Here is a 15,551-nt window from a genome sequence, read left to right as displayed (position 1 = left end):
GCAGCAGGGATCAGCAGCAGTTGCCCCAGGCTCTCTCAAGAGTTCCCAGAACTTCAAATGTAAACTCTCTGCAGCTGGCAAAAATCAGCCTCCTCCCAGAGCACGAGACAAATCATAGTCAGCGGCCATGGACAACCTGAAGGAGCCCTATATCCCACACCTGGGATTAAAAAAAAAACATACTCACTTAATATAACTGGGTTTTAAAGAAACCAAACTTCTCACTATGTCCGTCCTTAGCTTGCTTTCTCTTTCTTTCTGAGCAGGTCTTACCATGTAGCTCAGGCCAACTTCAAACTTGAGAGTCCCATCTTTAAACTCTGAGTGCTGGGTTATAAGTGGGTGCTATCACGTACAGTCTCTGAAAATAATTCTCTTTCTTTCTTTTTCTTTTTTGAGAAAGCAACTTTCAGTGACAAGCTTTAAGGCATTGTTCTGCTCTTTTCTGACTTTCTGACTTCACAAGGATGGATGTTCCTATTCCTGAACCAAAGGAATAGAAACATACATCTTTTCACTCTGAAATGGTTTCTTTGGTTCTGAATTCTTGTAGTCTGTATCGGAATAAGTCATTTGAAAAAAATTAATTGGAAAAAGAAACAGAATTAGTTGAATGACATAAGATAACGTTGTCTAAGGACAAGCTTGAGGACTGTCTAAATTGTCTATAGCTATGATGACTAATCATTGTTGCTACGGATAATCAAATCATACTTCATTAAACAACTTTTTATGAAACTCAGATCAGTGACTCCAACATTCTCACATAACATAATGCAAGGATCTTCTAACTTGATACTTACGTGCTAGGAGTGATAGCAGAACAATATTTTAAAAGTCTTCTCTTTACGTAATTAGGCCATTATGTTTCTATAAGAGCAGGAATGTTGCTTGTCCAGCAAAAACACTGCAACCCATAACACACATAATGGATGATTGTTTCAGGCTGCATTCAGTGGTGTGACATTCTGCATGGTACAAGGTGCACAACACACACTGTGTGTCCAGAACTAAGGCTGCAGCGAGGTCACATGATACCACATGGGCAAGGGCTGCAAAATCCTATCTTCATGGCGTGACTCAGTCATTACAAATATGATCTCATAGCAGCAATGGCTGCTTGCACAAGATGGGGCTTGTCGAGCAGCCAATATGAACATGTAGGGGCTCATGAGACTTCACCCCTCCCTGTGGAACTATTGATGACTGATAGACTCTAGGGCTGGGAAGTCCTTGTCTTCAGCTATGGACCAAATATTGATCCCATTGAGCCCTATTGTCTAGCTCCAAACCTGCAGCCATAGGCCAGGTCCTAGTTAAAATCAGTGGGTCATTAAAAAAAGCAAAAAGATGTGGGTATAGAAAGGGGACCTGTGGGGAGGATGGGGTAATGGCAGGGGCAAGCAGGAAGTGAGGAAAGGGAGGAGGTGAAAGTGAATGGAATGCCCTGTAGATGTGTATGAAAATCAATTAAATTGAATCAATCAAAAATTAGAGATTTTTCTAAGGTTTTATCACCCTCTTCATAGAATCATCATCTTTCCTATTTTCATTGCATATGTTAAGAACAGCACTAGATGATGTTAGAGACTTTTAATCAACCATCTAACATAATTTAGAAAACTCATGACTTCTCTTTCACCTGACTGAGTGTGAGGAAGACATGGATTTCTTTCATCTGAGATCCACTGACCTTCCTGATCTTTGCTTTAGGGGAGTTTTTTGGCCATTACTTGAGTACCTTTCCTCTCCCACACTGTTTCCCCCCGCCCCTCCCCCAACCCCCACCCCACCTTCGGGAGTCTATTGTACCAAGGTTAAATCTGTCACATTACGTCCAGATAGCTAGGGCTCCCTGTTGCTCAAGTTAGACAATTTCTGCTTTTCCCGTCTCGAGTTCTCGAACATTTTTCCTATGTTCTATTCATTCAATTATTGATTATATCCAGTAAGTATTTAAAATTGTTTCAGTTCTGTTTTTAATGGCACACCATGATACATGTATCAATGGGGTGCAGTATAGTATTTTAATATATTCACAAGTAGGTAATGATCAGGTCTGGTTAACTGGCAGAACCATCACCTCAAATATTAATTTACCTTTGTGCTGGGAATATGCTATTATTTTTAAATATTCAGTGAATTGCTGTCACTATGGTTACCCCATAGAACTTACAATGTGCTATTGTGCTATAGAACATTGGATGCTGCTTCTACTCAGGGGCACCCCTGTACAAGTTAGGAATCCTTTCTGTCCTGTCCAGTGTCACCCAACTTGCCCAGGCTTTGGTAACCACTATTCTAGCTTTTGCTTCTTTGAGATCAGCTTTTCAGCTTCCATGTTTAAATGAAAGCGTCTGTCTTTCTATTACTGACTTAGTTCACTGAGTGACCTTTGGTTCCATGTTGCTGCCCACAGCAGCCTTTTCACTTTTTCATGATTGAGTAATATTCCATTGTGTATATGATGTTCTTCCCTTTTGTCCATTTCCTGGTGAACATTTAGCTTGATTCCATGTCCTGGGTACTGTGAATATTGCCACAGTAAACATATGGCAGCGATTTCTCATTCACTCGTTAGTCTCAGTTCCTTTAGATGTGCTGTGGGTAGTGGGACCTGCTGTGTCACACAATGTAATGATGATATTTATTAATTTCCACTAGCTGTGTGTATGGGACTCCCCTTTCTCCATCCACCAAGGTTCATTCTTTTCTGTTTCTTTGGGGGAGGGTAACCTTTCCAACTAAGGTGACATTTCATTGTGATTTTGATTTGCTCGCGATTAGTGAGGCTGGGTACATTTTCACATAAGTGGTCATTTGTATTTTGTTTTTTATAAAAATTGTCTATCTCATTTTCATATTTTTAATTGACGGGGTTTATTTTTTCCACTTTTTCAGTTCTAAGATCCCCCTTCTTCTGCTTCCTCCTTTCCGCTTCTCTCAAACTTTCTACGTTGTGTTTGTTTTCGACAATTTCCTGCTTTAAATTCCTGTCAGATGGTCCTAGTCCATCCCATCTCTTGTTGACTTTTGCTAAAAGCCTTGTCTATCTTCTCGGTTCTGGGTCTAAGTGACTTCCGTCATATGTGACATGCAGGGTACAAGATTTAAGCTTCAGCTTCCTCCCGCATCTCCTGTGCAGGCCGTCATCCTGTTTAGCTTGCATTTGATAAACGTGGATATCCAGTCCATCATACACCAAAAAGGTCTGTCCTGGCATGATTTCATTTTCCATACAAAGTTCCCCTCTCAGAAGCTCCGCGTAACTTAGCTAATGCTGTTGCCCCTTCAAACTCAGGCGCGGGTGTTGGTTTACGCTCCCTGAATTTTGCCTCGTCATCTTTCAAGATCCACAGGCATTTTCTATTTCTTCTGTTCCTCCTCTGCCACCACGGGCTTCCGTGAGTCAGCTTACCCTCCCCCACCCAGCTCAGTTAGAATTCAGACACCTTCCTGCTTTCGGAGATACAAAGGCTCACAGGGGTCTTGTGGCTTTCTCTCTCCAAGCGCGCACTTCATAACAGTTTGGGACTGTGGGATTGCAGCTCAGTTTCTCTCACCACTTTCCCACAGTCCTTGGTGCTTCTCCTTGTGGAGCATCTGGGGGTCGGGAGGCAGGGAAGGGGATGCCCACACTCGCTTGAGCAAGGGCTGCGCTCAGTCAGCTAGTTCAGATTACACCTCTGGTGAAAGCTGACGTCTTAGTACTGGGCATTCTCCTGCCCTGAGCGTTGCGGAAATGATGAACTGGCAGCCTCACACGGGGACTGTAGGCTGCAGAAAAGTGCCCACAGTTTAGGAATAAAGGCTGAGGGTGAGAAAAGCCAAAGCTCCGCGCACAAACTCCGCGCACACCCCAAAAGATCTGCGAGCGTGAAAGACAAACGCGCCCCTTCTAGCTAACTTGAGAACACAAGGTCGGCCGGCCGGACCGGGTGGGAGTGGAAAGCGACCTGTGACTGCCGTAGGTGGGAGAAGAGACATCACGAAACAACTTCAGCTTGAAAGAAGAGATGTTAGACACGAAGTCTAGCAGCCGGTCCAGCGGCCAATCACACCGCTGCTTTCTCCAGTTTAAGGGGAAAAGGAAGTTACCCAAAGACGCTGTTGGTCCAGAATACGAATCATAAGAGTATTGTATATGTATGTATTCTAGTTATTTTCAAACTGAACGAAGTGATAATTTCTTCATCAGAAAGAGATGTTAATTGTGTTCTCTGTAAGAAATGTCTAGTCTAGATTCTCTGCTTTTTTCTTTTTCTTTTTTTTAACATAAGCCCTGTGATGCACTTTTCTGTTTGTAGTTCGTGAAGATCCTTTCTGTCTTTCACACTGACTAGTGGAGCCCTCAGAATGAACCCCGTGGCCTCCATAGGGAAGGGAAGCCTTTTCCACGGGAGGCTGGCGCTACAGAAGAGCCCCCCTCTTATCTAATGGACCTTGAAGGTAGTGTGTTGTTCAAGGTGAGCCTGCACCTCCCTTTTACTCCTGTGGGAACCTGCTTTAGCTGGGCTTCCCTCTTCGGGCTGTCCCCTGCCCTGCGGGTGGCCTAGTAAATACAACTCCTTCATGGAACCTGTTTTCAGGCTGGCTCTGTGACAGAAACTGGAGAGGGAGGAGGAACGGGGAAGGAACTGCCAGAGAGCAGGACTTGAAGAGCTAGGTGCCCACCGCTGGGGGGGTGGGGTGGGGGGATGAGGCGGATGGCTCCGCGCCTGCGCTGTAGAGGTCCAGGTCTGCGTACACAGGATGTCTGCAGCCGGGTCCAGCGGCTGTCTATGTCTCTGGCCCAGTTGCACCTTCTGTACCTTGTTTTGCCTTCTCTTTGCTTGTGATGGAGCGCTCTCTCCCACACACACTGTGAAGGACTCTTTAGACCTTTAGTCTGTCTTTCTGCTCAGCAGCTCCAGCTGCCCGAAGGTGGCATGAACCTGTTTGCTCTGGGGCCATAACTAGGTCATCCCTCTCCCCAAATTTGCATCCTAAGAAGAAGCCTCACAGCTTGGTCACAAATAGAGTATAATTCCATGTAACCTTAGAAAGGGGATAGCCCACCCCATACCCACCCCACGCCAGGCCTGACTGTACTGATTGTACAGGTATTGTTTTTCAAAAACGATTTCATGAGTGCTCTATCTTCTGGCCTGCGTGCCAGAAGAGCAGAAGAAGGCATCAGATCCCATTACAGATGGTTGTGAGCCACCATGTGGTTGCTGGGAACTGAACAAGGGACCTCTGGAAGAGCGAACCTTGATCATAACCGTAACCGCTGAGTCAGCTCTCCACCAGTTGTGGGGACTTGTAATCTTAGCTACTTGGAAGGCTGAGGCAGGGGGATTGAAAGCGCCAGGCCTGCCTGGGCTTCAGAGTGAATTTCGGGCCAGCCTCGGCGACCTAGCAACATTGTCTCAAAATAAGCCCCCAAATCAGTAAAATCAAAAAGCGAAAAGAATAGGAATATCTCTCTGTGGTAGAGAGCTGAATTCCATGGTTCCAGTGTGTGTGTGTGTGTGTGTGTGTGTGAGAGAGAGAGAGAGAGAGAGAGAGAGAGAGAGAGAGAGAGAGAGAGAGAGAGAGCAGGGTGGGGGGCTTCTCTGGAGGAGTGTGTGAATTAGAATTTAATAAACAGATGGCTTTCTGGATCTATGGAAGACGGAGATTACAACAATACCTACACAAAAGGCTTTTTGGGTGTGAAATGCCACAGTGCACATAACTAGCCTAGTGCTACAGAGAGAGACAGGTGCTGCTGCGCCTCAGGGGGAAGACACGAATGTAGCACGTGAGAAACACCTGTGAGCACAGCTAAAGAAAATTCATTCCGTATCCTCCTCCATTTAATAGCTTTCTCGGTTTCCTGTCCACGTGCCCTCCCCCCTCCCTGTCTCATCTCATTCTGCCTCTGTCTCCAAGCAATCGGGAGATGCCAAGTGTTTGCGGAAAGATCCACACCCAGATTGGAACAGCCGCTTTCTCAAGTGGGTCTGACTCAAAGGTGCCCACAGGACAGCGAAAGAAACGCAGAGCAAAGGTTCCCCCTCTGTCCAGTGACGGAGCTCAAGACCAGCGAAACCAAGAAAAATCTTCCCAACTTCTTATTCAAGTCGTGCTTGTTGAGTTGGGGTTCAGAAAAAGCTCATCGCTGCAAATACGCAGCCAAAGGAAATCATCAAAAACACTACCTGGAACTGAGCCTTTGTTCCCATTGGTGCATCAGGAATGCTATATGCCAGACTCTGAGACAGAGACAGACAGAGAGAGAGACAGAGAGAGACAGAGAGACAGAGAGAGACAGAGAGAGAGACAGAGAGAGTGACAGTGAGAGACAGAGAGAGACAGAGGAAGACACACACACACTGAATGTGTATGTGTGATTGTGATTTTGTGTGTGTGTGTGAGTGTGTGTGTAAGGAGTGGAGGTTATCAGAGGGAAACAATATTAGTATCTACACTGCAAACTTCTTTATTGTAAGACAGACTCCATAAACTTGAGATATCAACTGAAGAGCACACCTGTTATTTTATTGTTTCTGTCAATCAATTCTAGTACCCAGGAGAGGTCCTGAGACACCATTGAAGTCACCATTCCTAACACAGCAAAGGAGAACAAACTTTACCTGTCACCTCTCTCTGCTGCCGTGTGGGACCCAAATTAGCAGAAGCACAGTCTAACTAAAGCAGGTGACTTCTCCCTGCTTATCCCACAGTTGCCACCGGCACGAGATGTATCTTTCTGTATAATGGCCAGCTAGCTGATCATTGATATAACGCCACCAGACTGGCAACACAAGTGCCTTTCTCAGGGGCCACCTGCTTTGTAAGGGTGGAACAGTGACTGGGATGGTGACAGTAAAGCCACAGGAGCAGGGCTGCTAGAGGGGAAAGGTGTGGGCGGAGACGTCTGGCTCCTTCAGGGCAGCAGCTTTCCTGGAGCTTGAATCCCACCGGGACTGAGAGAGGAGCAGCCGACATTGCCGGATGTCCCACCCACAGCAGACACACGAGGGGAGCTTGGGCACTGCTTCTGGCTACATGATTTAAGGATCTTCTTCTACTCTCCCACAAATTCTGAGTGAAGTAATGCCTGTAAAATCACTATTTCCCCACTTAAAACAACTGCAGTCCCTTCCCCTTGTCTCTCTGGGATCTCTCCTGCAATCATTAACAAGAACACAGTGGGTGATAGGACCAGGCATTGATTGCCTCCTCGGACACTGATAGGAGAGACAATACCAAGATGTGGAATCACGAAGAATACAAACTCAACTCAGGACATTAGTTGCCTCTGCGGGGGACTGGAGAGGGAAGAGGGGTGCATGTGGACTCTTGTCGTTTACCCCAAATTTTTACTTGTTTTTTTTTTTTTTTTTTTCCGAGACAGGGTTTCTCTGTGTAGCCTTGGCAGTCCTGGAACTCAATTCGCCTGCCTCTGCCTCCCAAGAGCTGGGATTAAAGGCGTGCGCCACCACGCCTGGCTGCATTTTATTTATTTATTTTTTAATAAGAAGAATAGTTTCTGGTCCTGCTTATGCTTAAAATGGCACAATAAAACACAGGGAAAAGAAATGGCCCTAAGTGTAGTACAAAGAGCAGTAGCCTCCAGCCGGCTCTCCCCTTGGTTACACTCAGCTATGTGTGTGGCAAGCACTGCCTGAGGACTTAGCATAGCACCTCTCGACCCTCCTAATGCTGCGGCCCTTGACTAGAGTTCCTCATGTTGTGGTGACCCCCCAACCATAAAATTATTTTCATTGCTACTTCATAACTGTAATTTTGCTACCGTTATGAAGCATAATATAAATGTCCGTGTTTTCCAAGAGTCTTAGGCGACCCCGTGAAAGGGTCGGTACGCACAGTTTGAGGACACGCTGGTTTACATGAGGCAAAGGAAAAGGACCTCGATGTTCTCAGTGACCAGAGAAGCAAATACACAAGAGTAACTCATAGAGCCGAGACCGGAAAGGCGTTTTATGGAGAGCCCTGGAAGGGTCCTCTTAGAGCAGGACACCGCTGACATACCAGTAACTCGGAATCTGCAAGAATAGTTAAAAGAAGGGGGGAAATCGGCTATGTGTGATGTTTTAGTCAGGGCTTCTATTCCTGTACAAGCATCATGACTAAGAAGCAGTTGGGGAGGAAAGGGTTTATTCAGCTTACACTTCCATACTGCTGTTCATCACTGAAAGAAGTCAGGACTGGAACTCAAGCAGGTCAGGGAGCAGGAGCTGATGCAGAGGCCATGGAGGGATGCTCCTTACTGTCTTGCTTCCACTGGCTTGCTCAGCCTGCTCTCTTATAGAACCCAAGACTACCAGCCCAGGGATGGCACCACCCACAAGGGGACCTCCCCGCTTGATCACTAACTGAGAAAATGCCTTACAGCTGGATCTCATGGAGGCATTTCCTCACCTGGAGCTCCTTTCTCTGTGATAACTTCAGAGTTGTGTCAAGGTGACACATAAAACCAGCCAGTACCTGGTATTCCATGAAGTATGACCTCGACAAACATTTCGTTCCGGCTCACCCTCACCCAACCCGCGACCAAGACTATCCTTACAGACCATAGGAGAGGGAACTATGAAAAACTAGAGACACAATGAGAACAGTTAATCCAAGTCTAAAGTGCCACAGGGAGGCGAAGGCAGGTTCCATGTCTCTTTGGCTGCCTTTCTCCTGGGGAGTCACATGGAAACCAAGATGCTTCCTCGGGGAGCCGAGGCCACCAGACTGGCACTACCTTTCCTGGGCAGTGTGGGTGCATTCACAAAGAAAAGAACTTATTTTTATTTTCTTACTGTTTCTTAAACTATGGAAGCTGTTTACCCAAAATAGCAGAGAGAGGAGCTCTCCAAAGAAACACATTTATTTCAGAAGGAGCAGGAGATTTTAAAATCTGAGATATGTGTCTAATGGCAGATGGCAGATGGCAGACATAGCCAAGGAGACTGAGGCAACGCAAAACTTTGAGAAGCTGGAAGAAGGTTACATAAGTTGTTTTGAAACAAGTACCCTTGGCTGGAAGGATCAGTAATGAGCCCAAAGTTGAACAGTTCCGTCCCTGGGCAGACGTCCCTGGGGAATATTCTTTGCATGAAGTGGCAGAGGAGGCCTTTGGGCCACACTGTGGCTTTCACAGATTCCTCATGGCAGTTCTAAATCACAGACATGTGTGCTGGACCTGAGGTCCCATGCTCCTCCATTTTTTTCAAAGGTTGGGAGTCAGTAACTCCATCTTGATCCTGATGGCTTCCACGGGGCTGCAAAGAGTCATGGCTGGACTGGGTTGCAGCTGGCGGTGTGAATCAGCGGAGGCTTGCGGTCCACACCCCACCCCCTAGCCCTGCAACTACCCACCCACCCACTTTCTCATCACTGGCTACCCTGCTCCCTTTCTGAATGCCTGCTCAGTGTCTCCCAGCCGGCAGCTTACGAAGCTTACAAACGGTCCTTCCCAGCCTCTAGCTGAGTGCCCATACCTTCCTTCCCTTCTCCCAGACGCATTCTTTGACAATCCGACTTTTCTCCATTTAGCCAAGCACCAGAGCCAATCTGATAACGTTAACCTGCCAACAAAATGACTCAGGGTGATGTCTGATGAGATACTCCCTTCCCGTCAGATTCCTATTTCAGTCAACTCTTCAGGGTGAACAATCTCCTGCCCAAAAGAGAAACGTCAACACATGAGAAAGCTAACTACAGGATGCCTTCCTTGGCCATATTGTTCACGGTGAGTGGCTGGCCCGAATGCCTGTTACTATGGGGCAGTCCAGTCTGGTTGAACATCCTTCATCACCTCCCCTGTCGTCCAAATGTCACAAGGACAGCATCCAGCATGGGACCTGCAGTAATGGAGCTCAAGAGAGGTCACTTCTGAGATACACGTTTAGTGAATCCCAACTGTGAGCAAGACACTGCCAGTTCTGGGACACAAAGGTGACACTTGGGCCTTTCTTCCTCTGAGGGGGGAAAAATACTGGGTGTAAGACAAATAGGCTCTGCTGTTTTTGAGATACATAGGTTCAAGTGAGAAAAATAGATAGTTTAGGCATAAGTAAATTCACTAATCCAAGCACAGTGTTTTCTGGGCTGCAACAATTGCCCAGCCCTCCACAGCACATGGGCCAGTTCCAGGCTCTGGTAAACAAGTGCCTTGTGTTTAAATAGAAAAAAAAAAACTTTTGTCTACTTCATTTTTGTTGCCTCTCACAGTTTTCTATGTTATTATGAAAGATTTGAATCTTATAAATAACCATACAACGAATATCCTTAATTCACATCACCAGAATCCAGTGGCTGCTAAACTTCTTAGAGTGCTTCCTTCGTTCCTGTTTTTAATAAGATGACAGATGGGAGTCATAGGCTCTTTGAACCTTTGGAGCGTCTTTATTTTCACAGTGGTTTCCCCATCTGATTCCCAAAGATCATCCATCACTGTCTAGAGTTGCTTTGTCTCCTTCCTGTTTGTGTTTTTAATTCTTTTGTCGCATTTGTGTGCTGTAGTACAAAAAATTTTTTTGTGTGTGTGTGTGTGTGTGTGTGTATGTATGTAATGGATGGTGTGCTTTTAAGATTTATACAAACGCATTAGCATTGTGATTTTTACCTAAAAGTGTTATTTCACTCAAAATTTAGATGCTTTATGGTTTCTCCTTGATAAATATCGATTTGCTTTAAGATTAAGATATAAGAAGTAAATCTTTCGAAGCTCCATCTGAAAGACCACTCTCTCAAGGCCTTCCACAGACGTTCACGTCTGGCTTTTTTTTGGGGGGGGGGATCTTAGAGCACCTCTGTTATGTATCTTTGATAGGTGAGGAACCACGGTGAGCATCTGATTGGTTGGCAAGGACCGTCATTGCTTCTGAATGGTCCTCACAAAAGACACCGGGATTTTCTTTGATGTCCACCGTCTAACCTAACAACTGGCTTTTGGAAGTACATCCATTAATATAAAATGATTAGCAAGATATGTAAGTGTATCTTTCTGTGGATCTCTGTGATTACATATTTAAGTCTAAAGCAGTTAAACTGGAGTATTGTGTATCTCCCCCCCTTGATGCCCCCCAAAGTTTTACAACTGAAAGAAAAAAATTAAGATTTGTTTTCATAACCTGAAACTAAGTTTTGTTAGAAGTATTTGCACCATTGCTAGTGCTGAGACAGATGTCCTGCTCACCTCCTAAAGGGGACAATTGGGGCACAGTACTTGTGCCATGTGGGTCTCAGCAACAGACTGGGCTGGGCCGTGCACTTGCCAGCCGCTGAGCCGAAGGCCTCATGGGAGCCAAAGTGGGCTCCAGGCCCCGTACCACCAAGGCCCTGGCGAGTGGCCCAGAAACAGCTGTCTGGGCCACCCTTTGGCCAGAGTCCCGACACCCATGGTCTGCTCTCCTGGCTGGCAGTCCTCAAACAGCACAGCTCTCTCTGACCCTCTCCACTGTGCCCTTCAGTTCCCGAAGCAGCCCAAGGGGCAAGCTTCTGCCTTCAGCCTGTGAGTGGCTGGCCACTCTTGAAGATCTCCTCCTCCTCCTTTTCCTCTTCCTCAGTTTCCTCTTCCTCTTCCTCCCCCTCTTCCTCCTCCCCGCCTTCCCTCCTTGCCGGAGCTATACATCTGCTGTCCACAACGTTGCTGTTTCTGTGGGCTGTTGCTCTCTGGGGTTTACCACGAAAGAGAAAACAGTAAAACCTAAAGATTCCCAGGGGACCTCACCCAGGGCACAAGAGGCTCTTTCAGATTAGGAACACTGTAGTGGCCTGTTTGTTAACCTGTCTGGGTGTGTCTGAGAACTAATTTCATGACTGCATACTTCAGCCCTAATCTGTGACTACCTGGAAAAACAAAACAAAAACAAAACCTAGCATTTTAGTCTGATTAAGTACGTCATGGGTCTGTGGATAGTATAACCTTGGGTAATACAGCTCCTTAGATTGCTCCCCTTAGTAAAGGAAGACTCAGAGATTGGAGCTGACTTTGGGACCAGGCATGGTGAGTCATCCCCTGCCCCTTCTAATCCAAGCACCTGAAAGGTGGGGGAAGGAATATCAGGAGTTCCAGGCCAGCCTGAGTTACATGAAACCCTGTCTCAAAAAGCAATATATCTATTGCTTTTTAAAAAATAAATAAATAAAATAGAGACAGACATGGTAGGTAACATCTTTGTCTTATAATCACAGCACTTGGGAGGTAGAGGCAGGTGGTTCCAGGCTAGCCTGGACTACGTGAGATCCTATCTCAAAAATAAAATAAAATAAACAAACCCACAAATTTTGTTTAGTAAATAAAATGGAGTCAGGTATAGTGGCTCATCACAACTGTAATCCCAGTACTGGGTATGTTAAAACAGGAAGATTTTTGTGAGTTCACAAAAAACAGGAGGGTTTTTGTGAGTTCGAGGCTAGCCTAATCTGAATAGTGAGTTCCAGGCCGGCCTTAATCAGAGTATGAGAGTCTGTCTCAAAACTTAAGCAAATTGATTACTGGGAAATATTCTAAGAAGCCCCATATCAGCTTAGCCAGAAAAAGAAGCTCCTACAGATAGACAGGAAACAATTCACTTGCAGGAGAAAGATGTTTCTAAGAATAAAATTTGAATCAGCAGTTGGCATCCCACTTTCTTACCTTGCCACATGTCTTTCCTGTCCAGTGCTGTCACATGGAGCCTTCTTCAACACACAGCCAGTCACTAGGTGGGTGTAGTATGAACACTATATAGATAGATCATAGTGTAGGCCTAACCCACAGGTTAATCTCAGGAACGCTGGATTGCTGCATTGTTCCGTACTGCATTGTGTCCACCAGCAGAAACCTGAGCCTAGGTTTGGGTCTACTCTTTGGCAGACTAACGTGGAGAGAAATCTAAAGAGGGAAAAAGAAGGCAGCATGAAATGTGAAGAGAACCAAGGTGGTTTACAAGCCAAAGACGTACAGGAAACAGAAAGGCAGGAAGGGCAAGCATAGAATGGTGGAGAAAAGAGAGCACCCGCGGGTTAGACATGCTGACAAAGGGAGAAAGAAATCCCTCAGAAATGAAGTGTTGGTTCCCTAGGATAGCACAGGGCTGGGTTCTGTTTGCTGAGGGTTTCCTTGGAGCAAGTGCATGAGCTGGTATAGAGTAGACAAGCAAGCAATGGTTGTTGATTGAATAAATGTGTGTGTGTGTGTGTGTGTGTGTGTGTGTGTGTGTGAGAGAGAGAGAGAGAGAGAGAGAGAGAGAGAGAGAGAGAGAGAGAGANGAGAGAGAGAGAGAGAGAGAGAGAGAGAGAGAGAGAGAGAGAGAGCCACAGGCACAGGGAGAGAAGGGGTCTGGGGGGTTGTCATCAAGTGCTTAGAATTTGGAGCCGGAGACCTGGGTTCAGGTCTGCGTTTCATGTCTGGATTTCTTACAGAGTCATGGGACCTTGGAAGATATATGCACTTATTTTCAGTCTGTTTTGTATTTAACTTTCCTCCATGTGTAAAGACAGGATTTAGTGACAGACGCTTTGCTATTTTTTTTTTCCCATTTTTCTAATCTCCCATCAATGTCACTGTTTGTCATGAGACTTTCCTGGCTGCCGCTCTGTGGGACCTGTTCCTACTTTGCCAACTGCCTACCTAGACCTGTCCACTGAAGGCCCTAGAACAAGACAGAAGGACAGGCGGGGGTTATGGTTCCACCCCATTCCCCCGCTCCACCCCCGCTTACTCAGCACCATTTCCCTTTAAAATCATCTTCCGGGAAAGCAACGGTAGATACCAGGGTCTCCGCAGCAGCCACTGAACCCAAGTGGCACTTTCCCTAACACCCTAAAAGCCAGAGATTTTTCTACCCATCTATTCCCCAAGACCAAGGGTCAAGCAGGGGGTGTGGTCAAGCGACCCTTTCACAGGGAGCTGCCCCAGACCATCAGAAATCACAAATATTCACATCATAACTCATAACAGTAGCAAAATGACAGCTCTGAAGTGGTGATGACATAATTTTATGGCTGGAGGTCACCACAGCATGAGGAACTGTATTAAAGGGTCACCGCACCATTAGGAAGGAAGGCTGAGAGCCACCACTCTAAACAGTAACCATCCGGGGACTTGGCCTCAGCCAATGGTTTTTTTTTTAGCTTGTGGTTGTTGGCTGTCTTCCTTTCTTTGTCTGGACCAGGTCTCACTCTGTAGCCCAGGCTGGCAGGGCACCTCAGTCCTCACACCACAGCTTCCTGAGTGCTGTGGCGATGGGTGTGAGCCACCCTGCTTACCCATTTCAGAGCCTTAATAATTCTTCTATTTTCTTTCGTCCCCTAGCCTCCAGGTGGCTCCCACCTGCAGCTGCTGCCTCTTTGACACTCAAAGGCTCCTTTGTTTCTTCCTTCATCACTGTGCTGCGCAGAGTTTTCTGTTGGATTGACACAGCTTAGAGAGGAAGGGAAGAGGGAACTTCCAGCTGAGAAAATTCTGCCCCGAGCAGAATGACCGGCAGGCAAGCCTGGGAGGCCTTTTTTCTTAATTGAGGACTGTGGTGTGGCTGTGCCCTCACTCACTATGGGCAGCGCCACCTCTGGGCTGGTGGTGTCAGAAAGCCGACTAAGCAAGCTGAGAGCAGCAGGCCTGTAAGCAGCCTTCCTTCACGGCCTTTGCTTCCATTCCTGGCACCAGGTTCCTGCCCTGCCTGAGTTCCTGCCTTGGCTTCCCTTGATGACAGACTGTAGCGTGAAAGATGAAGCAATCCCTCTTCTCTTCAGGCTCCCTTGGTTGTGTTGTTTATCGCAGGGATAGAAAGCAGTAATTTATCTGGTTAGTGACTTAGTCCTAGTTAATTCTTTCTCATTTACCTTCTCTTTGTGGGCAGTTCCTGTAACAGGGTCGTTACACCTTCTCTGTAGGACTGTGAGGAGAGGTAGGGAAAGTCCACGGGCTGTGGCCCAGCTTCAGTGAGAACTCCATAAATGTTAACTGTGCGACCCAGAGAGCGCAGACGAGGGGCCCATAAAACTAGAAGTGACACAGGTGGACTTTCAGATAGGAAGGCCGCAACCTGTGAACCTTGGAGACTATGACAGGTATATTTAGGCTTTCCAACGACAGGCACAGATCAAGTGTCAGTATCGGAGATCCCAGTATTAAATCTCAGATACCATTGGTTGCCACACCCATTAGTTTTGTGTGTTACTACAGAAATAAAAAAAATCACCACACATTAAATGATAGAGTATGATCGAATTGGATGTTTATGCTGATGTTAGAGACTTTAATATACGAACAAGCACATCGTGGTAAGCAACTGTAAGGTAACCCTTGGCCAGCTACTTAAGCCTCGAGTTGTCTTCTCCCCCTGTGTCCCACTGTCAACATGAATAGCAGGCACATGTATTAACTGCGGTAAAGAAGAAAGAATGTATTTCGCAGCCCTGACTGGGCCTGGTTTGGGAGCGACAGTGGGAACAACTGGTGACAGATGGTGTCAGTTTAGGGCTGCTTGTTTTAGCCACACCTCCTTCATGCGGCAAAGCCTTGCAGCTCTCTGAGCAAAAAGAAGCAACGCACAGACCCCGGGACAACCCGAAGTTTGCTTTCT

The 15,551-nt window shown here is 46.4% G+C and overlaps 1 long non-coding RNA gene across 1 annotated transcript; it reads left to right on the top strand.

Annotated features, from left to right (window-relative positions):
• Positions 1-4,720: 4,720 nt before the first annotated feature.
• Positions 4,721-15,167, top strand: LOC110326153. Its single transcript, XR_002380769.1, has 3 exons — positions 4,721-4,923; positions 6,551-6,684; positions 14,282-15,167. It is a non-coding gene; the product is annotated as an uncharacterized LOC110326153 (long non-coding RNA).
• The last annotated feature ends 384 nt before the right edge of the window (positions 15,168-15,551 follow it).

The sequence above is a fragment of the Mus pahari genome, chromosome 9 (genome assembly GCF_900095145.1).
Source record: "Mus pahari chromosome 9, PAHARI_EIJ_v1.1, whole genome shotgun sequence".
Taxonomy (NCBI): Eukaryota; Metazoa; Chordata; class Mammalia; order Rodentia; family Muridae; genus Mus; species Mus pahari.
Note: the sequence above shows the minus strand (reverse complement) of the source record. Positions and strands in the feature narration are given on the sequence as shown.